Source organism: Silene latifolia, chromosome 1 (genome assembly GCF_048544455.1).
Source record: "Silene latifolia isolate original U9 population chromosome 1, ASM4854445v1, whole genome shotgun sequence".
NCBI lineage: Eukaryota > Viridiplantae > Streptophyta > Magnoliopsida > Caryophyllales > Caryophyllaceae > Silene > Silene latifolia.
The window spans coordinates 50,264,101-50,289,738 of NC_133526.1; positions in this window are offsets into that span (position 1 = coordinate 50,264,101).

Consider the following 25,638-nt stretch of genomic DNA (forward strand, 5'->3'; position numbering starts at 1 on the left):
ATTTACGTGCTACAATTTGTCTTATATGGCAAATAAGAAACTAGGTTTTCTGTGCGAAACAAAGTGAAGCATCACATTGAATTGAAAGACGATTAACAATACAGAACCTGTTTAGGAATTGTACTTGGACAGACAGACAGATATAATGATTGGATGAGTTGTGTAAATTGTAATTACTGGTTCATGGATTTCTTATTCCACATAATGTTGCTCCCAGTAGGCCGGCAGTAGGAACAATAATCAAACTTCTTCATGCAGACGGCAAATAACTAACATTACTTGATTAAGGTCAATTTTTGAGGCTCCTCAATGACTCTGAATTTGAAAAAGAGCGTTCTAGTGAATTTGTCGCTTTTGTGTTTCAAGATGATATGCTCTGCAAATTGCAACTGCTTTGTTTAATCGGGAAACTAAAGGTATCACTGGCGTCGTCTTGGTCTACATGAATTCGTTGATGCTGATTGTTGTCATTATCCGGTTCTTTATTAGTTAAGCAATAGTACTAGTTCTTTAACATCGGGGTTATCACCAAGCACTGGCGATTATGGAGGGGGTGCAGGGGATGCACCCGCACCCCCCTTTTGTTAAAAAATAAGTATAATTTTGTGTAATTAAGAGACATATTGGCCCTGTTTGGTAAACAGCGAATTAATATTAGCAGAAGTAGATTTAGAAAGCAGATTTGACTAGCATAATGATTTAGCAGATTTGACTAGCAGATTTATTTAGCAGAATTGTTTTAGAGGTGTTTGGTAATTGACAGTTTTAGATTAGCAGATTGTTTAGATTCTTTGTAAAATGACAAATAAGGATATGAATAAATTATTTATTAAATATATAAAAGGAAAGTTAATATTTTTTAAGGGGGTAAATATGACAATATTTTCTCATTCCAATCCGCTAACCTAATATGCTAGTAGGAGCAGCATATTGCAAAATAGCATATTGGACCCCATATCTTTATTTCAATATGCCATTAACCAAACGCTCTAAATAGCATATTCGTAAGTCAAACATGCTAAACCTCTCCAATATGCTGAAATTTGGCCAATATGCCATTTACCAAACTATGTAGGTTTAGTGGTTGTGTGTAGTTTTTCCTTAGTCAAGGTCATGGGTTCAATACTTCTAGTGAACATTTTCTATTTATTTTTTTTTTGACCATTTGTGTTGTGTATATTATTCCCAATTACACAAGAAATTATTATGTTAGAACCAAATTTCTCATTATATAAATATATTTCCGCAACTTCCGTAATTTCGTTAATTTTTCGCACCCCCGTCCACTGAACCCGAGAATCGCCTCTGTCACCAAGAACCTTATTTTTAAAGTTTTTCTATTGCATTCAAAAGTGGGTTCTTATTTTTAAAAATTACGTTCTAAAATAAGAACCAAATTTTTAAATATGGAATGTGTATAACCAATAAATTAGCTTTGTAAAATGTGAAAAACACTTCAACATTGTCCATTTTTAAGTAAATTTCATCTAAGAACTTTTATATTAAGTTCTTCCATGGTAAACAAAAATTTTTAAGTATTGAAATTGACGTAATATGACATGACATAGAAAGAACTTTATATAAAGTTCTTCTATTGCTATTGCTCTAATATACTCGAATAAAAAAAACATCGCACTCAATAACTATAATTATTGTATGAAAATGAGTATTTTAGTCCATCAAAACCTAGAAGATACCCCGTCTGATTTACTGTTTAAAATCGCGGTATTGGTGGATAACTCGAGGTTACTGTCATTGTAACGGTGTCACAAAATCATCCCTGGCTCGACTGTCACGCTCTGAGTCGCGGTTATCACGGTCATATTTGTTTTACAAGCTGTGTAGATATTTTATCACTTATTGTCTATTTCACATAAAGTTAGGTTAATTCTATTTAGGCTCAATTCTTTTGCACTTAAAGTCGATTAATTTAAGTTCACTTCAGATTCTAGAAGTTCAGTTTAGTTTAGATCCTATAAGTTCAATTCAGTTCAGATCCTATAATTTCAGTTCAGTTCAGATCCTATAAGTTCAGTTCAGTTTAGTTTAGTTCAAATCCTATAAGTTCAATTCAAATCCTATACGTCACTTAATTTAAGTTCAGTTCAGATCCATAAGTTCAGTTCAGTTCAAATCTTATAAGTTTAATTCAGTTCAGATCCTATAAGTTCAGTTCAGATCCTATAAGTACACCTGGCAAAATCAACCCGGCCCGAAAAGGTTGACCCGAGACCCGAACGACGCCCGAAGCTCGAATTAACCCGATCCGAAAATGACCCGGGCTTTCATGGACCCGTAACAGGCCCGACCTGAAACCACTCAACCCGAAAATGACCCGACAAAATATAACTCTAATTGACCCCAAAAGACTTGAAATGCCTTTTTCTCTCTTAATATTGACCCGAAAATGACCCGATCCAAAATAACCTGACCCGCTTGATCCGAAACAGACCCGACCAACAAACCCGAAACAGACCCGGAATCCGAAATGACCTGGTCCGACCCGAGCTAACCCGAAATGGCCCGACCCGAACCGTTAACCCGATTTGCCAGGTCTACCTATAAGTTCAGTTCAGTTCAGATTATATAAATTAAGTTTAGTTCAAATCAGATAAGTTTCAGTCCAAAAGAACAGGGCCTTGGAATAATTAATTTAACCAATACTATATAATTTTGAAGAGCATTTCATTACAAAATGTCTCCGGTACAAGTCTTGTACCTCGTTCATCTCGAGGTTCACCGCGGGCCGTATCGGGTTGAGTAGGCCGATACACATAATAAACCGGTTGTCTCGCCGATACTTTCCTATTTTTAATTTATCGGATACGTCTCGGGATATCTCATATCAGCTGCCTCCGATATCGATACATCTCAGGCGATATGGTACGTCTCGGCTGAGATTTTAAGCCATTTTGGTACCTTGAGGGACACAAAAATGAACTGTATACGCCTTTCCAAAGCTTGTTCATTCCCTATGGAATGCTCTTCTCAACAAATACACCAACGTTTTACATTCTCAATTTAACTGTCCAACTTTGGGAACGCAGTAGCCTTAGCATTCTCTTTAATTCTACCTTACAAAATTACAATAAATAACTGCTTAACTTGAATCAAAAAGTACATCTCATTTAATAATAATATTACTCCCTTTCTTCTCACTATGTCGTGTACATCAAACGAGAAGAAGGTGAGTTTGAAGTTGATGGTCAGCAAAAATGCAAACAAGGTAATATTTGCAGAGGCAGGACAAGAATGGGTAGATTTTATCTCCCAAATAATGTCTTTGCCGCTGTCAACTGTTGGCAACATACTGCATGGTAAAGGCATGGTGAGTCCAGTCAGCGCACTATTCAAATCCATGAAGTCGACAAATGAAGTCGATAACTGTGTGCTCAACTCGAGGCCAACTCCTGTCGGACCTGTGAAAGATGGTGTGGTTTATATGTTAATGGATAATTTGGATGTGAAACCCATGTCTTTGGCTCTCATAAATGCTTATTATGTTAATCGTATTGGTTTTTTGGAGGAAAAGATTGTTCAAGTTGGTTCCCAAGAGGTACTAACATAACATCAAATGTCTTTTTTCGATACGAGTTCTTATCAATTTTCCTAAATTGTCAGTCATAAGAAAATAATACCAATATTATAATGCACGACTTTCTTACAGTTTTCAACTTTTTGCAGGCGTTGGCGATACTGAAAGCGTCATTTGAGAGCAATGATGTTCTGACTAATGTATTTCTTGGGAAGAAGATTATTGGGGGTTCGAGGCTCTACCCGTCCACAGCCTTCCGGAAAATAGTTTACTTAATACTAGTGTTATTGTTCATTAGGAAACTAGCTGCCTAAAGTCAAGGAAAAATGAAGTGACCCCGAAAATTTCCTACTGTTATGCTTTCTATGTTTTTTTCTGGTTGTATGGAAACTTGGTAGTTAGTACTTTTACCCTATTAATTAATGGATGATAAGCTCTCTACTCTCTAGTTTGAAAATTGAAATCCATCTATGTTTCAAGTAATGTTGGCATATAACTATTTCGAAACTAATCTGAAACTAATCCTACACAACTTTGATTGCCGAGTTTGGATCATTCTGAAACAAGATGCTAAATTGATCCATTGACATTGCTAACTCCATGTCGCGGATTGTAACAGTAGAGTAGTGTATATCAATGTGAACTTTTATCAACTATGATTACTGAGAATGAATTTAATCCGCAAAGAATCAGGAGCATAATAACTTACATTCAGGCATGAGCAAACAACAACTAGTGTTACTACTGATTAAAGTTCTAAAAAGTAAAATCCATTGTGCAAGTGAATACTATCCGAGTTGTAACACCAGTTGATACTTGAGTACCAATATCCCTTCTGTAGGTAGTGACACTCTACTAGTGTTACTACTGAGTAGATTCAGTGCAGGACATCTTTTTCTTTATGACATCTTTTTACGCGGAGTAGGATTACGCTGTTGACTATCAGGGATAACCGTAAGAGCCTTCTTTGGAACATGATGTGCTTCTTTGGAACTGTTGAAAAATGCACACCAAAATGATCGGCCTGAAAAGACGCCTTCGTCATTAATCCAATTCCAGTTGAATGACGGCCAGAAAACACGCCTTTTAAACCATAGTGTAGAATGGCAGACAAAATAATCCAGAGCTACATGAAAGGATGAATCTCATTCAACAAACCACGCAATAAATGATCTAACTCAATCACACATTGACGTTACAACAAACATAAAAATTACTTGCCGGGAGGAAAATAGAAGTATTAGCTTGTAGAAGATCTCATGGACTCGTCAGCAACTAGTATGTAGACCAAAATGAATTCAAGACTCCAAGAATCAGGAGCATAGTTTGTTTGGTTGGCTTAATCTAAAATAAAGTTCAAAAATCCATTGTGCAACTGAGTACTAACCGACTACTAATATCCCTACTGTTGCGACTAATACTCTACTATTGTTACTACTGAGTCCAGTTAGTGCAGGAAGAAGAGGGGGTATCAAGAACCCTTTTTTCTGACATGAATATCAGGGACCACCAAAAGAGCCTTCTTCATGAACCCCAAGTCACCTAATTCTCCCATGCAGAACTGAAACATGATGTACTCCTTAGGAACTTTCGCAAAGTGCATACGAAATTCATCAGCCAGAAAAGCCGCCTTTTTCATTAACCTTGTATAGCTCCAATTGAACATTGTCTTGTGGATCTGTCCGTCTTTCACTCCCTTTAGTCCTCGCATCTGCTCAAATTCAAACGCATTTTTGTTCATTCAATCTCCCATCACTAAAAAAGGGGTTATAATTTTAGACACATAGTACTAACTACCCGATTGTCGCTATTGTCATACTCCCATTTTTTCTTGTTGCTTCCAATCTCAAACTTGACAAAGTTGTGCTTCATTTCAACTAAAACCGAAACTGAAACACAAATAACAGAAAAAAATTACATGGTCAGAAAATCAAATCAAGACGCCATTTATTCATTTCAAATCTATTGTTAATGAATACGGAGTAATATAATAAGAGAGCATCAAATAACCTGTTCCATTACAAACACCTTGTTCCTTCAATACACAGTCAATCATCTCCCTCATGTCATTAAGTGGTAAAATAGTCCTAAATAGGAACTTGGCTGGGTAGAACAAATTAACTGGAGGAATTACCACAAATTCAGCCCAAATCCCACTTCGGCGAATAGTTCCTGCTGAAAACCAAATTAGAGAACAAGAAAAAAACAAGCAAGAAGCTCTCAGGAACAAAAACAACAAGAGTCTTGTTCAAGTAGACCTCAGAACTTACAGGAAAATCACAAAATGATAATCATGAATCGAAGAACATGCTGAGTCGGTATAAAAGATTTAAACAAGAATCGAAGTGAAGTTCATTTTATCCATGAACATGATAAAGAAGCATATGTAAAAATATTCTGAGCAAAGAAAACACTAACAGACATAAAATTAACAGAAGACCAACTTACCATAGTCAAAGTGAAGTTCATTTGATCCATGAACATGATAAATGCACACAGTATCCTCATCACCATCAGCATAATTGGGAAAACCATGAGAAATGAACTGCAAAGGAACCAATTTCCCAACCATAGGCTTGTAAATCCGAAACCTGATCATACCCGAAGGCTTCAGCAGTACGAAAGCAGTAACTTTACTAGCGTTTGTGACCGTTAATCCAAACCCATTTTTATCGGCCCAAACCATCCCAAACCCATCGTCGTTGAAACTAGGGTCAGCCAGAGTTTCAATTGCAAGCCTCAATTTGTGTAGAGGTTTCATTTTCAGGAAAAAGGTAAACTTAATTGGTGGGTTATTTTCAGAAGGAGCGGACGTGGTGGTTTCTTGGGAAGCTTTGGACATGTCGATTAATGGGGTTTTCTTGTTGGTTTTTCAGCAATACTGTTTGGCGGCAAAATTAGTTAAAGAAAGTGATGAGGGGAATTAGTTAGTTGGAGTTTTTGGTGGTTGTTATGGGGGACCCTTGGAAAAAAGCAAACTAATTCCTCTCTATCATTTTAGTCCTCTGTTGATGAACATAGAATTTGGGTTTTTATATACACTCATTTTTAAAAGATTGTTTCGATTGAGGTATCTAAATAAGGCTTATGTTTCTTAAAAGACCGTTTCACTTTAGGTACAATATAAATACAAAGTTTTATTAATAATTTTATTTGATATCAATCAATCAATATCTATCTATCTATCTATATTAATAAAGAAAGTTTTTTTCGAGTGATTAGAGAGTGTCCAGCTTTCATAAAACACCTCGATAAAATAGATAATGCTAAAATAATAACTATAACTATACAAATATCATCCGTATTACGCATAAACCAAAGTTACTCTAACACAAACTCTTGCCTATTTAGATATGATATACTTTTTCAATAGTTTGTGCTAAGACAAACTCCGATTAGACTTTAAATTCATGGATCATAACCACTATAAATATTCCATTATTATCGTTATTCACATACGCAATGCTTCTTTAACAACCCTACCTCTTAATTCTTTTGTATTGCAAATATTATGATCTTAATTTGTGATTTTTTTAGCGTCTTATGTTTATGATTATTTTTATTTTTAAAGTCGGTAGTATTGACATTGATGTTTTTATTTTTCTTTTGCAGTTCAACTATGTTGATAGAGTATGGAGTAATTGCATTATTGTGGAGTTTACATAAAGATTGTTTATTAGCAACAAACCAACACGTAAGCTTTCCATTGCTACTATTAAGGGACCAACCCTCTTTGAGTCTTATTTATACATACTTATGTCCATTTATTCATAATAGGTGATAGTGTTTTACATATTTATTTATCTATAGTTTGATGTAAATTTTATCAGCAATATTTTACTTTGACGATGCTTAAATTATACTGGGAAACGGTAGGTTTTAGTTTTTGTTTTCCAGGTTTATTTCATAATTATCATATTATTTGTGACTAACTTCCTCAATATTATAATTTTATTGTTGCCTTTTATGTGCAATAATGAGTTCAAGGTGTGGGAGTTGAGACAAGTTATCTAAACTAAGTTACTAATTGAGTACGTTGAAGGTTTGAGTGAATTTGGCACTAATATGAATTTTAATTAGAGCTATCGTTCTTTGATATAAGTAAAACATATCTATCTGAAATCTCTCCAAAATAAATATAATGTTTCCATCACCCGGATTTGTTTCACAAAACATTATTATTTACAAAGGTTATTGACTTCATGGGAACGTCAGTTGCATTATGGACATGAGATCAAACAAACGATGTTTGATTATACGGGGTATCTTATTTGATATAAGAAAAAATAATTACTTCATCGATCTTTATGTTCGAGCACAAGCCAAGCCTTAATACGAGGACTTTATTGTGCAAAGCGATTCATTTATGGTGATATGTTCTTTGAAGAATCGATCGGTAACATAGATGTAATAACTCTTTTATTCAATAGGTCTTCCTTAGTGTGGACAGCGGGGGGCCCACGGGGGCGCTTGGGAGAGAAGAGAAACAAGCGTTTGCATTTGTGTTGGAGTCGCCACCAATTTTTATGGGAAATTGGAACCGTTCGAATACCTCGTGCCATGTCTAGACACAAAGTAGAGACATGAACACTAAGCAATCGTTACCCTTAGGATTCTATGTCTAGAATGACTCTCGTGGATGCCAATGAATACGGGTGTTCACGGAGATCTGGAGTAAGGGGTGAGGGTACGTATTAGGAAGCTCTTTTGATCGAACACCTAATCCCGCCCGCCTCGATAGCGGCCTCTACTAATGATTAGGGAAGTTATTCGTACTCGATATATCGTCGATTGTATGCATGCAATGCAACATCCAAGTTTTAATCCTAGCATGTGAGAATTAATACTAAGTCGGTGAACAATTAATTTATCAAACAATTGGGTCGAAGTAGGATTTAATGCTCAATTACATGTGAAAACATACAAATGATACAAGAAATAATGATAAATACAATAAAAGAAAATTACAATAAAAGAATTACAATAATTACATTGGATTAGGCGATTTATGTCGAAAATACCTTTAAAACAGATGTTTTGAGAAAAAAGAATAAAAGAATAAAATTACGAACAGATCAGTAGGTGATAATACGATTAATAGTTAATTATACGTAAGCTAAATAAACTAAGTCAAGGCAGAAAACGGAGTTCGGGATTTAAATTCAACTCGAATAAAGCAGCAGAGTCGCTGCGTCCTTTGAATAGGCGCAACAGACGCCGTCTTTGCTGCTCCCGACCCGAATTCGCTCCTAATTGCGTGTTGTTAATGCTCATTGGTGAATTTAACGATGGATTAATTTATTTACTCGGATGGAAGTGATTAGTAGGTTATTTACATACGATTAATGGTCATGAAAACGATAAACATGGATGAAACGGAGATAAGACGGATTAATTACATGATTAATGATTGATTAGTGACATAGGTGAACTAAATAGGCTAAATATGACAAATTAACGACAAATTAATGATGAACATGCGATGAATGTGACAAAAGACAGATTAAAATATATCAAAGACGAATTCCAGAAACTCAATATGAACAAATCGAACTTCTACAACCCGGATCGAATTTAATGACGAAAACCCGCAAATATGAGATTATAAGGGATTTAAGTCGGATTTAATGATGAATTAAACGTGTTAATGATAATGAATAATATGAATGAAATTATTAGACTATTGCATCAAAGAATTAAAGAAAACAAACGAAACAAATAAACAAGACGAATTACAGAGGACGAAGGAAGAAGAAAGGAAGCAGGAACTGCGGCAGCCTCACGAAGAGGCGCAGCAGGTACTGCGCTCCTTCGAAGAGGCGCAGCAGTTGCTGCGTCCTTTCTCGACGGTCAGTCTTCTGGAAATCCGTAAAAAGAGGTTTTTAAAGCATGGTTTAGAAATCGGTTTTAAGATGTATTTTCGACATAAACCTTACAATTGTGATACAATAATTAAAATACAACAAATAAAAGAGAGATTTACACCCTCAGACTTACATGTTGACGAAACGAGGAGGACTAAGATATCGATTAGTGATGCTCGACGCGAATGCAAAGAAAGTGCCCTCGTAAGAGGAAAACGATTAGTTTAATTAAGTTGATTGATTGTGTAGTTGCTCAAATTGGTCGGTCATGCAAACGAGGCTGGTACTCAGAAGGATCCGAGCTTACGTGGTTGAAAGATCAAGCACGTAGACGCCAAAAAGTAAGAACAAAAGTCTAGAATGCAAAGGGAGAAGAGAAGGGCGGACACTCGCGTGAGAAATATGAGGAGCGAAGGCTCCTATTTATACTAATCACGTGGAGGAAATAGGGTTTCGGAGACTCTTTGGAAGTGAATCTCGGAAAGATATGAAAAAGATACGAAAACTACGCAGAATAGGACCTGGGAAAAGGCGCAGCAAGCACTGCGTCTCTTGGAAGAGGCGCAGCACCTGCTGCGTCTGTTCCCAAGTAGTTTCCTCCTGCGGAAGAAAGATTTCCGTGTTTAAGTTATGGAAGGACGGAATAATTTGGTTTTCCTTAATACTTTATATGAATATTACGGGAAATTGTTTGCCAAAAGATTAAGATTGTGAAATATTTATAAAATATGGAATAGAAATATCCGGAACATTCCAGAACATTCCGACTCGGGATTGAACGATCATCAGGAAAATGGAGACGGTTTTAGGCTCGGACTCCAAATGTACTCTAATTACTGTCAAAACGACCGTATCGGAATGTAGATGACAACTAAGAGGTAGACATTAATATTTGAGCAATCACTTGACGATAAACTTATGAATTGTCACAAATCGTTCCGCATACCAAACATGCGGCCCAATCATCACCGGGTGGTTTGCGAGAGGTGCAGAAATGTGGTATCTACAGAGCCCCCACTTTGACTGAGGCTTGGACAAGGCGAAAGTCAAAGTATAGCCATCAGGTCAATCGAAGATTACAACCTGACGACTATGGCGACGCAAGGCGGCTCAAGGGGTCTGAGCCAAGGACCTGTCGTCGGGAACATTTTAGAGTCTGTCGACTATCGGGGAGGGTCGTTTAAAGTCCATTAGACTACGTAAGGAGACTCGCCAGCCATAAGAAGAGACCATACCTGAGACTTCTTCTCGAAATGCTTCCGGAGGTGCATGGGAACTAAGGAGCGAAGGTCAGGTGTGAGGGCTAAAATAAAGTGAGTAGCAGGACACGAGGGAATCTGCCGAAAGAAGACTCTTGGGTAGTCTTTGAGAAAAAGGGTAAAGAGCAGGACACAGGCGGGAACTGCTGAGGAGAAATCTGCTTGGGTAGACGTTAATCTCCATATCGTGAGAGGGAAAGTATATCCGCTTATTCTCGTGAAGGTGTGTCGAAACACCTGTGAAGGAATAAATGCTTGTTGCGACGAGCAAAGGTCTTGGAAGCAATAAATGACGTGTAACAGTCTGTAGCTGGCTTGGTAAATGCGGGCCGGAACGAAAGATAATCGTCAAAAGGACCAAAAGGATAAAATAGCATCGGCGAAGAGGCGCACCAAAGATGGGCCCACAAATAACGAACTCATAACGAATTTTTGAAAATTCGTATGGGGGGAACACAAGGGAGAGGCGCAGCAAGAGCTGCGTCTCTTGGAAGAGGCGCAGCGCCTGCTGCGTCTATTCCCCAAAGTGTATTTTCTGCGTAAAAACGCGATAATCAGAAGGTTCATTTCATTACTCCGAAATACAAATCCTTCAATTTCTCTCTCAAAAATCAATCATTTCCGCCAAGGTTTGATCCAAAAGCTTGCATTAATCATGACTAATCGAGGTATGTGTCTCATTCTTGCATTAATCTTAGGTATTTGTCGAATTTTGGATCGAAAAAATTAGGGTTCATGACCCAATTGATCGAAAATTTGGGGCTTTTCCCCCAAATGCATTTGCTTTGTCAAATTGACATTAGAAATGGATAATTGGTAGTATAAGGAACATAACCATGTACTTATCTTGAATTTTCGTTGAGTTTTCACTACTACAAATCCAGGCAACTACAACGCCCCTTTAACAACGTTTATGCACGAAAATCACAATAGACGTTGTAGAATGTATGGCGCGATTTTTACTAAACTTAATTACAATGGGTATGGTTATATAACCGTTGTTATACGTTTTAACAACGCGTTAAATTTGCACAACCGTTGTTAATAATTTGGCGCAAAATTGGCGCAAAGTTAGTGAAAAGTAATCACAACGGATATTTTTAAACCCGTTTTTAAAACTTATTTGACAACGGTTGTTGATTTACAACTGTTGTTAAAACTTATTTAACAACGGTTGTTGTTTAACAACCGTTGTCAATACTTTCCATACTATAAACCACACAAACACAGATCAGCTACAGCCACAAAACACATACATAACCTAACACAAACACAAACACAGACAAACACAAACACAACAAACACACTTTCTCATCGTCTCTTTCTCTCTTTCTCATCGTCTCTTTCTCTCTTTCTCATCGTCGCTTTATCATCTCGCCACACTTTGTTGGTTTCATCGTCTCTTACTTTCTCTAATTATCGGTAAATCTCGCCACATCACTTTGTTGGTTTCATCGTCTTTCATCGTCATTGTTTTCTTTTTTTAATTATTTCATTTGCATGTATATATGATGGGTTTTTATCGATCATTATTATGTTATTATTCGCGTAATTAGCTCGTAAAACAAATTATATAAAATAAAACAAAGAAGAAGCAAGATGATAGAGAGGAATGCATGATAAACTTAATTAATAATTCATTAATATATATATATATATATATATATATATATATATATATATATATATATATATATATATATATATAAATACATAAATTAAAAAAAAGAATTACATTTCTAAAAATGCAATTCTTATATTTTCATAGAGAGTCTTAGTCTCTTCTATGATATCCCTCCTCTCCTCCTTAGCTATTTGGAGGTTTCGTTCAGCAGTTGCTATATCGTCATATAGCTACAACAACTGCTGCTCTGTCAAGCCATTTCTTTTGGCGTCCTTGAGTGCGGCTTGAGCATCCATAAGATAGCTCCTAAAACTGTCTCGATGTGGAGCAACCGGCGGATGAAGCTGTTGTTGTGCTCGGTCATAGTAAGAGTTTTAAGGATGTAATTGTTCATTTTGTTGATGAGCTTTGGAGTTGTTAGTTTGAAAGATTAATTAGGAGTTGGAGATTGTTTTAGCAGTTAGGGTTTGAAGATAGTGAGATAATGGAATGGTGGTTGAGATAATGTATGTATTTAAACTAAGTAATGTGTCCTTTGAGTTGTTTTTTAATTAATATAATATATGCATGTTTAGGAAGTTGTGCCATAATCATCATATCTCCCTGCTTCAAATCTAATGTAAACCCTTCTCATTCCATATATTGTCCATTCATATGCACAAGATACGGGGATGGCGAATAATGCATGCATCGGAATTATAACGGGCCCCGTAATTATGCATGCATCTAGTAATATTTAATTTAATTTTTTTTTATTTTGTAAAAAAAAATAACAACGGTTATGTAGATACAACCCGTTGTCTTTAGTTATAACAACGGTTCCTTGTAAATTAACCGTTGTTATAACTTTCCCACCAAAATTGAGTCACACTTTCCACAACGGGTTTTGATACTTAAAACCGTTGTTAATAGTTTTAACAACGGTTTCCTTAAGAAAACCAACCGTTTTTAAAACCTTTTACAACGGACGCTTTAACAACGTCCGCTTTTTTATATAACAACGGTTTTTAACCGTTGTTATAGCCTGTATCTGTAGTAGTGTTTTGAGCCTTTGAGTGAAATTTGAGACGGTTTCACAGCTGAACCGTAAATTGCTTCGAAAATAGTTTTAGGATTGCCCATTTGCGATGAAACTTGATACTTGGGACCCTTGGATGATGGGTAAACTTTCTATCATCTCGGAATTTTGGTTTGTGACAGCTTTTTCAGGACACTTTCTAAGGCATAATCGCCATTATAACGAAATGCTGCCGAAATTTCGACTCGAACCCGGAACTAGGCTTCAAATTAGGCTTGACTTGACCCAAATTACCACATGAGTGATCGGGTTGGTGGGAATATGGCCAAAGACGGCGAGAAAAGAGCGGTTTCAGAGCTTCCAAAGGCTCGAAAAATCCCTTAACCAAGGCTTGTCGTCATGCGACGCGGCCTAAATTTGCTTTAATGTCACAGGCGATGTGGCTTCTACTTCTGGGAGAGCTCCCATGGAGATAGACACTGCTGCTGTCGAGGAGGCTCTAGAGCAGGCCTTCAGCGCCGCGGTGATGGCTGCTGGAGACGAGGTCCACGAGGAGGAGGCTGCTGAGAAGGAGGAGGCCCCGAGACCGGCCAACGTTGGACGAGGAGGTCGTCAGCTGAGAGGAGCTCCTGCGTGGGCTGAGACTTGGGAGAGTAGGCACCTGCTGTGGGCTGCCGAGGGTCACCTGTCCTACAGGACGGTGAAGAGTTTGGTAAATAGGAATTCACTACTCATCACTCATCTTCTTTCGTTTTATTTGCTCATATGTTTTCCAATTTTCATTCAAAACTAAAGATAGCTTTTGTTTCAAATCACAATAGGAGGTCGGGAACATCAGGTCGTTCTCGGGCTACACGACAGCGATGGAGTGCTACGAGCGGCTGTCGGCAGAGGAGCGCCCCATGATCGAGCGCAGAGCGTTCGGTTCTTTGGTGCAGGCCTAGAGGGATATCGCGAAGAGGAAGCTGCGGGCTAACCTTAGCCTGGTCCGCGCTTTCTTGGACCGATTCTGGGATACGACTTCCACGTTTCACATGCCTTTTGGTGAGGTGGGAGTCACTTTGGAGGATTACGGCATGATTTCTGGTCTGCCGTGTGGGACCGAGGAGGTGGAGTGGCCGGAGACTGCCATGAGGGCGGACTCGGCCGAGGCGAGGAGACTGATCGGCTGGAACTTGTCGTCGAAGGCCGTCACAGTGCCGGGCTTGGTGCCCAGCTCCTACGTTCGAGACTACTTTGCGGGAAAGATCCCGGCGTTGGTGACGATTGACGAGGGGGAGACGGCTCCTCCTCCCTGTACAGCTGAGCAGAGGGCTCGTTTGTGGCTCTGGTGGTTTCTGTCTTCGATTTACCTCGGAGACAAGGGAGAGAGGCTGTCGACGAAGCTTCTTCCCTTCCTTTCTGACCTGAGCTCCCTAGGGTGTTGGGACTGGGTCACTGCTGGCTTTGCGGTCCTCATTCGCTTCATGAGGGCCATGGTTCGTCCGGAGTTGATGGAGAAGGGGACTTCTCCTGGTGTTGTTGGACCTGGACTACTGCTGGAGGCATGAACCTTCATCGAGACTTGAAATCAATTCATTTCTTTATCAAATCACGAATGATCGTTATTGACTATCTTGTTTCACAGGCGTGGGTGTACTCCTACTTCCCGGGCCTCGCGCCCAAGAGGACGGAGCCGCTGGAGAAGGCCTATCCCGTTGTGAGGGATTGGGTGATGTGTAGGACGAGGAGTAAGCGTTCCTCTCATGGCGTTTACCGGCGGGACGTGAACGCTCTTCACCTGGACAGCGTAAGCATCTCACTTATATTGATTTGCTTCTCCATTGTTTTTAATCGATTATAGGAATGATCCTTGTTTGTCTTATCACAGTGGGTGCCCAGACCTTGGGCAGAGTATGCCGGAGCGCCTCCTTTTATGGCTGAGGTCCTTCGACCCAGGAGCTCAAGCCGGCTGCTGCTGAGGACGTCGATGGGTCCTGTGTGGTACTTGGGCGAGCGCTTGGCTCGTCAGTGCTCTCGGGACGTGTTGACGGTTCCCATCGATCCTCCTTGGACGATGTTCAGGGAGCCTTCGGAGGCATAGAGGGAGACTGACTTGGCTGGCGTCGGTGGTGACGCCCTCCTTCTTCCTGGCGAGGACTACTCGGCGTTCCTCTACGGGAGGTTGGCGTACTGGCCGGTAGTGGTGAGCATCTTTACTCTTCTTCTTTACTTGATTTTTTTTTTGAGAACTTATGATGAAAGATCATTGATTAATAAGAAATATTTGGCTTCACAGGAGGGTGAGGCGGCGGGCATCGAGCCCCCAGAGTACCCCGAGACCCTCGAGTACACTGACGCGACCAGGAGGACGACGATCTCCGAGCTGCGTGACTTTGACGTGGCTGTGACGGATGCTGGCCTGGACGACTGGCAGCATCTGATTCGGAGGGTGAGCCTCTGACTTGTATAATTTTTGTGTAAGAACATGTTTGATTGAACTTTATTTTATTTATTGAGAACTTCCCTTTGAAAATGCAGGTTGCCCCGTCTCGGTTCGTGGCGCTATGGAGGGTGGCCAACCGGCTGCGAGCTACTGCCGTCGAGGCACTTGTCGGCGGTCGAGGTCGTCAGGTATGAACCTTATGCTTATTTCATTTTTTATTTTTAATTCCCTTGTAATTGCTTGGACTGATTTGACACGATTGACATGAGCCAATTTTGTTGTTGTTTTACAGGGGGCCGCGAGCTGGAGCGAGAGTTGACCCAGTCTCGGGAGGAGACAGCTCGCTTGTTGAGGGAGCTCGAGGTTCGGGACGCCGAGATTGCCGCTCTGGCGGCAAGAGTTGCGGAGCTGGAGGGCGACCAGTAGTAGCTTTGCTTTGTTTTTGTAGACTTGCACATTTGTACATTTTGGACCTTGATTTTGGACAGGACTTTTGTTTGGGGCGAGAGCCCCCAGTTTGCTGTATATTTCCTTGTTTGTTGTATATAAGGTGGCCTGAGAGCCTTTGCTGCTGGGTTGTGTTGCTTGTATCTGCAGGTTAGCTTTGAACAGGTTTGGTAGATGACGGTTTACGCCGTCATGCTGCCGAAATTTACATAGAAATCACGCAAAACATTCATTTGTATATACATATGGCTTTAATTAGCGCGAAATGAAAGACTCGAAAGAAATGCAAAAATGCAAAAAAATTTGCTGGAAATGACCGGACGGTAGGGAGGATTACCCCTAAAAAAAAAAAAGAAAAATAGAAATCTATAAGTTAGAAATGTAGAAATTGAATTAAGAAATTGAAATTAATATATAAATGTTGAAATTCGGTAAATTGAAAGTTATTTTCTAAAATAAATGAATTAAATGAGAAATGTAAATGAATTAAAACAAAAATTATTTCCTAAAATGAAAATGAAAATTATTTCCTAAAATGAAAATGTGTACGTGTGGTAAAATGGCGAAAATGTCGATGTCGCTTCGAAATTCGTGCCTGCGGAATTAGGAAACCTGAAACATGGTAATTTTCACGTATTTACCAAAATAATAACCCGTAGGAATAGGAAATTATTCGTCATGGAATTAGGAAAGATCCAACGCGGAAAATCACAGAATCAAGGCGAGGAAGAGGCGCAGCATGAGTCGTGTCCTTGAAGAGGCGCATGGGTCTTGCGCCTGTTCCCAAGGTGTTCTGCTCTGGCAGATTTTTGGAAACAGAAATTAGTATAAATAGAAACGCGGATGGAGCTTTTATTCACATAATTCTTCCGTCTCTTCTTTGTTTTATTACATAAAATTCTCAAAAGAAACTTTTCATCATGAATACTTTGGAGATTCGCTTGAAGGAATGGACCAACGAATTTTCGAACATGGAAAAATATGATATGGGTGCCTATAACCTTGGATCATTGTTGAGTTTGAGGCTAATCAAGGTTGTTAAACCGTTCTTGGATGCTGGTCTTGATTATTGGGACCCGAATTATCACGTTTTTGCGTTCCCTGGAGGCGACATTTGCCCATTTCCTGAAGAAATTGCTGCGGTTGGTGGGTGGGATCCCGAACATTTGCCTGCCATTCCTTCTACTTCGCAAGGTTACAAGAGCAAATTTAGAGATTTGCTTGGGTTGACTAGACTTGAGGTAGACCGTCTAGTTACCTCGAAAGGAGTGAGAATGCTGGACTTCATAGACCGATTCATAAATAGGGCCAACCCCACCGTTTCTTATGTTGCTAGGCGGAGGGCATTTGGGTTTTGCCTTTTGCATGCGTATGTCTTCCAAGGGCATGTTGATGAGGACTTGAGAGGTGATCCCCGTCTTCTGGTACTTGTTGAGCAAATGGAACTGCGCAGGAGCCCAGCTTGTTTATGCTTAGGAGAGATCTTGTTGGGCTTGGATAATAGGAAATCCAACCGCGACCTGCCGTATTTGGGGAGTTCCGTCATCTTGCAGGTAAAACAACACTTTCTTTCTTTTTTTTTCTTTTCGTTTTTTTTTTTCTTTTTTTTTTTAATTTTTTTTTGTTTTGTTTTGTTTTGTTTTTTGTTTTGTTTTTTGTTTTGTTTTTTTTTTTTTCGTTTTTTTTGTCTAATACCTGCTTTTGGTAGGTTTGGCTTATGGAACGGCTTCGATTGATCGAGCCCCCAGTTCATGTTCCTTCTTACCATGCCCGCTCGATTGCGATGAGGACGGGGTTGTACATGGTGGACATCACTCGGGTCTGTGATTACTGGAAGAATAAACTGAAGAGTGAGGATGGTCCTTTGATTAGGTGGGTCGTACCGTGGTGGCACCTCAAATCCGTCACTGGAGTGTCTTCTTTGGATCCTACTAGGTCCGTGCGCATTCCTGGCCTAGAATTCATGGTGTGTATCTTCCCGGAAAGATTGATGAGACAAATCGGAATGAAGCAGATGATTCCGAAGCTGGATACCGTTGCGCAGACCGGTGTGGCACTTACTACTGATAGCCGGAGGGAATGGGCCATTAAATGGGCCCAAAGAAACATGTGGTTCTTGAATTTCTCCGCTAATGCCTTATGGGTGTCGGATTCTTATATGCGATGGAGGAGAGCTACTACTCCTGAAGAACGCGAGAGATTGAGGAAGCGCGAACCTGTGGATTACAAGGTGCGCGAGGTAGAGAAAGAGGAAGAGAAGCATCTGACAGAGGGAGAAGAAGAAGTTGGGCTTCGAGTTATTCATCCTTCGAAGAAACCGAAGATCTCTCCTGTCGCGGAAATGGTGGTTGGCAAGAATGGGAAGTCGAGGCCTCGAGAAAGACCATTGGTGATTAGGTCTGAAGTGGCGCAAGAGCATCCGGCTCGAGGTCGTGACAAGAAGTGTGACAAGAATGACAAGGGCAAGGGGAAGATGGAAGAATAGCCCAAGTCCTTTTATTATTATTTATTATTATTATTATTGTTGTAATAAAAAAGGTGGGGTTTTTAGAATCCTAGCCTCTTCTATTTTTATTATGTAGCGTACTATTATTACTAGAAAATGAATGAAATAAAAAGGTTAAATGGTTATGAAACCGTTGTGATTTTCTATTTATTATTCTTGTCGAATTCCAAATGCAATGCAAATGTCCTTCTATTTACATTTTTGAAAATGATGGGTTGTATCCTGTGAAGGATTGCCTACCTATTCACTTAGAAAATGAAATCAAACCCTTGTGCGTAGTTCGAGTAAATGTAAAAGAATAATTGTTCTAAGCAAGAGCTTGTAATGAACTTAGAAAATTAGCATGAGCTTTTGCTTACTCTGAAGGTGCAAATTTAGTTTATTTGATGGCATGAGGATGACAAATTTGTCAAAATGCAAGAGTACAGTAACATTAGCTTATTTCAGCTTGGCCAGGGGCCGGTTTATTTAGTGCCACAAGAGCGACACGTGGGGTTACGCGAGGCGCGTTTTTGTTCCTATTCTAGGCATAGTACCGTTTCAATTGGTCAAGGTTCGTCGGGTTGGAGAACTCATTCCCGTCTAGGTCTGTGATTCTAACTGCACCCCCCGGAAGTATGGATTTGACTAGAAAAGGTCCGGCCCAATTAGGTTTGAATTTTCCCCGTGGATCGACAGGTAAAAGAGCTCTAACTGATTTGAGCACTAAGTCTCCTTCCTTGATGTTTCTGGGCTTAACCCTTTTTTTGAAAGCTCGTCTGATACGGGCTTGGTATGTTTGGACATTATGCAAGGCGCGTAGCCTGCGTTCATCCAGGAGGATGAGTTCTTCATATCTATCCCTTTGCCAATCAGCTTCTGGGATTTGACTCTCGAATAAGATACGCAAGGATGATATCTCTAGCTCAACTGGTTGTACAGCCTCCATGCCGTAGGTCAAATAGAAAGGAGTATCCCCAGTGGGCGTCCTAACAGATGTACGATATCCCCACAGAGCAAAGGGTATCTTGCTTGGCCAATCTCGATAGTTGTCAATCATTTTCTTGATAATTGTGACAACGTTCTTATTTGCTGCCTCTACCGCACCATTAGTCTGTGGTCTATAGGGCGAAGAGTGATGATGCCTAATTTTGTACTTGGCTAGCAATTGCTCAGTCTCAGCTTGGAAATGGGATCCGTTATCACTAATGATCTCATGCGGGCAACCGTATCGACAGATGATGTTGTATTGTATGAACTTTGCCACATTTTTGGCCGTGAGACTGGTGTAGGAAGCCGCTTCCACCCACTTGGTAAAATAGTCAATTGCCACTAAGATGAAACAGTGACCTCCTGTTCCGGCTGGAGTTATCTTCCCGATTATGTCAATTCCCCAGGCAGAAAACGGCCAAGGAGATGTCATCGTATAGAGCAATGAAGGAGGGACATGTTGTACATTCCCGAAGATTTGGCAATTGTGGCAATGTCTTACATATTTGATGCAATCGGATTCCATTGTGGTCCAATAATATCCCAAACGTGTGATTTTCTTTGCCATCATGGGCCCACTCATGTGAGGACCGCATTCTCCGTCGTGGACTTCTTCCATCACCTTTCGCGCCTGTGAATGATCAAGGCAACGTAAGATTACACCAAGAGGTGTTCTTTTGTATAACTCTCCTTGCATGAGAACGTATTGGGAAGCGAGTAGGCGTACAGCACGTTGTCCCCTCTTGTCCATATCCGGTGGATAGGTACCATTGAGCTTGAAATTCAGGATTGCTTGGAACAAGGTTTCCTGCGCGATCTCCTCTTCATCGGTGATTTGATGCACATAAGCCGGCTCCGACCGTCGTGCGATGCATAAAGGCATTTCCATCATGTTATCTGACATATTAATCAAAGATGCGAGTTTTGCAAGAGCATCTGCAAATTGATTTTCCTCTCGAGGTAGGTGTAGATAGGTTACATGATGAAAGAATTGAGCAACTTGGTCTATTCTAGCCTGATAAGGTGTGAGGCTTTCGCTTTGGATTTTCCAAGATCCTGTAATTTGGTTGATGATTAGGGATGAATCCCCATGCACGCGAAGATTTTTAATGCCTAAGCTCACTGCCACTTGTAGTCCAATGAGACAAGCTTGGTATTCTGCGGCGTTATTTGTCACCTCGAAGTCGAGTTTGACAGAGATTGGTGTATGCTCGCCTTCAGGAGAAATGAGCAACACTCCTATTCCAAATCCTCTTAAGTTTGACGCTCCATCAAAGTAAAGGTCCCAGGAGTCTACATTAGTTTGGAGTATGTCCTCGTCTGGAAATGACCAAGTATCTATTGTTTGTGCATCGTCGATGGGATTCTCTGCAAAGAATTCGGCAACGGCGCGGCCTTTTATTACTTTCAGGGGCACGTATTTGAGATCGAATTCTGAGAGCATCAAAGTCCATTTTGCTAGGCGTCCGTTGAGGACGGGTTTTTCGAAGAGGTATTTGATTGGATCCATTTTGGAGTATATTTTGACGGAGTAGCTAAGCATGTAATGGCGTGGCTTCTTCGTTGCCCACACAAGAGCGAGGCATGTCTTTTCGAGTTGTGAATATTTACACTCATACTCCAAGAACTTCTTACTAAGGTAGTAGATAGCCCTTTCTTCATTTCCTACAGTTTGAGCTAGCATGGCACCCATGACGGTTTCGATTACTATGAGATATAAACCAAGAGGTTGGTCTCGTTGAGGTGGCATGAGCACTGGCGGTTTGGCCAATATCTCCTTTATTTTGTCAAATGCCTTTTGACAATCATCATCCCACATGGTGTGGTCTGTCTTCTTGAGCTTCTTGAAGATAGGCTCACAAATCATTGTAAGTTTCGATATGAATCGACTTATATATTGCACTTTTCCCAGGAATCCTCTGACTTCTTTTTCTGTTTGTGGTTGCGGCATTTCGATCAGAGCCTTGATCTTGGACGGGTCTATTTCTATACCTCTTTGACTAACAACGTATCCTAGGAGTTTGCCAGACGTTACCTCGAATGTGCACTTCTGAGGATTGAGCCTCATGTTGTACTTTCGTAGTCTTGCGAAAAATTTGCGAAGGTTCGCAATATGCCCCTCTCTATCCTTGGACTTGACGATCATGTCGTCTACGTATACCTCAACTTCTTTGTGCATCATATCATGTAAGAGTGTAGTTGCGGTGCGTTGATATGTAGCTCCGGCGTTGATTAATCCAAACGGCATCACTGTATAGCAGTAGGTTCCCCATTGAGTGACAAAGGCGGTCTTATGCATATCTTCCATGGCCATTTTGATTTGATTATAACCCGCGTATCCATCCATGAAGGATAGTAACGCGTGGTCTGCAGTATTGTCCACCAATATGTCGATGTGTGGTAGAGGGAAATCATCTTTAGGACTTGCTTTGTTTAGATCCCTAAAATCAACACAAACACGGATTCTCCCATCCTTTTTGGGTACAGGTACTATGTTGGCTACCTAGTCAGAATACTCGGAAACTTTGATGAACCCGGCCTTGAATTACTTATCAACTTCATCCTTAATCTTGAGAGCCCATTCCGTTCTCATTCGTCGAAGCTTCTGTTTCACAGGTTTGAAACCTGGCTTTATCGGAATCCTATGTTCGGCGATATCCCTGTCGATTCCTGGCATGTCTTTGTAGGACCAAGCGAAAACATCTTTGAACTCGTTTAGAAGGTCTATGAAGTCGGCCCTTTCGGTAGAGCTCAAGGTAGTCCCTATCCTAAGTTCTTGAGGTTCTAGTTCGGTTCCTACATTGATGGGTTCGGTATCCTCTATTACTGGTCTCCCTTCCCCTTCCTGTAGTATTTCTTTGGCTACGTAGGGAGGTATTTCGATCGAGTCTGGGTCTTGGTCATCCTCAGTATCATCGTAAACAGAATTGTACTCAAGATAACACAAAGAGTAAGCAGAACCTGATTTATTCATATTAAAATTTGAGTAAAGTTGAAACAAAGAAGCCAACTGATCCATGGTCAGTGGCGGCAAAGGGACAGTGGTTGGGGCATTTCCCGAACTACTGTGACTACTCGAGGTTAAGCTAGGAGAAACAAAGGGGACGGGGATGACGACAGGAGGAGATTTCCTAGTGACTTCTCTAGACTCCGACTCTGACTCCGACTCCGACTCGAACTCATCATCTTCTGGTTCTCCTTTGAACATCTCTCCTTCTCCAGTGGTGAGCTTGAAGAGTCTTCCTTGATTGTTGGTCCACTTGATCAATTTTCTCCATCCTTTCTGCTGATTTGCGTTTGTTTCTGTGATTAATGCGGTAGGGTTGAAGTGGTCGTCTTGAAGTATCATGGTAATGATCTTATCCTGCGCGGCTCTAACAAATCGATCTTCTCCGAATAACAAGCTAACAGCTTGTTCGTCTAAGCAAGGTGCTTGATGGGTTTTGACGGTAGGAACCGTTTCTGGAGGAATGAAGTAGCAATCGTGAAAGATCTCGATTCCGGCTAGCTTCCTCTCGAGATAATGCCAAGGCTCGTGAAATCCGTGAAAGAGTTCCAGGCTTCCTTCCCTAACAAAGTACCCATTTAAGGTGGGGAGATAGGGTCGCATTTGGACTCCTGTGTACTTACGGTTCTGAACTTGAGCAAGCATCTTGAGAACCTCCTCTTTAGTGGGTTTGTACCCTAGTCCAAGTGGTATTCTTTTTGAGTTGCCTTCCTTATATGGTGCGAAGGTATTTCTTCGGATAGGGTTCAAAGGCATTCCAGGGAAGTATCCCTGGGTTTTGAGTATGTGGTTGACCACCAAGTTCGAGTAGGGATCGTAGTACAAGGGTGCCAGTTCACTTTCTATGACGCTTATGCTTTGGAAGCTCCCAAGCTCATATACTGGATCTGCGAGGACTTGATTATTTGACTTCTTTTCGATTATTGCTTTGATGGGTGACGAAGTGATCGTCACTACTTTGCCATTTAGTGGAATCTTGATCTTTTGATGAAGGGTGGATGTCACTGCTTTGGAAGCGTGAATCCAAGGTCTTCCTAGAAGTATGTTGAAGGAAGCTTCGATGTCTACTATTTGGAAATTAACCTTTCGCTCAATTGGTCATGTGGCTATGGTTAGGTTAATGAGTCCTGCAACCTTTCATCGTGTACCATCATTTGCGCGAACACCTTGATTGGTAGGGGTCCAATCCGACTCTTTCATTCCTAGTTTGTATGCCGTTTTGAGGGGTATGACATTGACCGCAGAGCCATCATCTACCAAGGTCATTGGCACATTTTTCTTTAGACAAATGACAGTGATGTAGAGAGCCAAGTTGTGACTAGCGCCGAAAGGTGGCAAATCTTCGTCGAGAAAGTAATAGGATTACTTAGCTTCGGTGATTCTTGGAAGACCAAGTTGACTACATCTTCGGGTGTCGAGTTATGTGCTACATTTAGCTTGGCCAAGGCTTGCAGTAAAGCTTGGCGATGTGGGAACGAGCTTGCTACTAATTGCCAGACTGAAAGATCAGCCTTTGTCTTCTGTAATTGCTTGAGCAAATGATCAGTGGAGTCATCTTCGTTATCATTTGGTGTGACAACATTGGTTGGACCATTTTGAGTAGTGCTTTGATATGGAGGACCCGAGCGAGTTAGGTGGTCCACATCTTGATCTTCGCCATTTTGGACTATTTCTTTGACTAGGGAGTTTTCAATGAGATACTCATCCTCGTCATCGTCGGCCCAAACTCCATTGATTGTAGCTAGTTTTCTCATTCTCATGATTTCATCTTCTAGTCGTATGATTTGGTCGACTAATTTATCTACCATAGCGACTATTTCTTGCATAGTAGTATTTTGAGAGAAGACTAGTGGCACATGCTCTTTAGGTGTCGCGTTGGGATCACGAGCAGTTGTCACCACATTTTCTAATTCCCAAACTTGCCTATCCACACTCCTTGCCCATATGATGAAGTCGGAAATAGTAGGGGAGATGGTAGAGTAGAAACCTTCATTTTCGATTGCATAGATTTCATTTTCGATTGGAGAATGAGGTGTGAACAATCTAAGGTAGATTCATCACTTGTGATCACTAGAACTCCAAGAGGATTCTGAGTGTTGTTGGGTTTACCTCCCGGCGGTATTGGCAATCGACCATCTTCAATCATGTCTTGAAGCACATTTTTCAACTTGTAGCACTTTTCTGTGTCATGTCCCTTGCCCCTATGGTATTCACAGTACGAGTTCTCATCCCAGAATTTGGATTTCCTTTCGGGTTCGGGAGTAGGTCCAATAGGTTGGAGTTTGCCTTGCTTCATTAGCCTTTTTAGAGCGTTGGCGTAAGTGTCCCCAAGATTTGTGAATTTCCTTGGTGGGGTAGTTTTCTTGGATGGCTCGAGAAGGTTAACTTCATCTGTCTTGCTAGTGGAGCCGTATGAACGGCTTGTTGAGCCTTGATATCCTCGACCTACTGGTTTTGGACAAGAGTCCTTTACGGATATCATCTTCAATCCTTGTCCCTAGTACGGTTAAGTCCTTGAAACTGTTGATGTTTTGGTATCTCAAATGGTTGGCATAAATGGGTTTGAGATTATCCACGAACTTTTCCACAAGGGTAGCCTCATCCGGGCGTTCAACTAGTTGGGTACTAGTCTTCCTCCACCTACTTAGGAAGTCGGTGAATCCTTCTTTGTCATTTTGGGTAAGAACCTCTAGAGTGCGCATGTTAACTTGGATCTCGGTATTATCCGCATATTGTTTAGAAAACTCGATCGCAGCATCTTCCCAAGTAGCGGCCTTCTTATGATCTAGAGAGTAGAACCATTGATTTGGGATAGTGTCGAGAGATGAAGGAAAGATCCTTAAGAACATCTCAGGTTTGATGCCTTTGATAGACATGTAATCCTTGAAAGCACGGATGTGGTTCAAAGGGTTCTCATGACCCTTGAATTTAGGGATATCCGTCATGTTGAAGTTGGTTGGTAATTTGGCATCAACGGCCTCGTA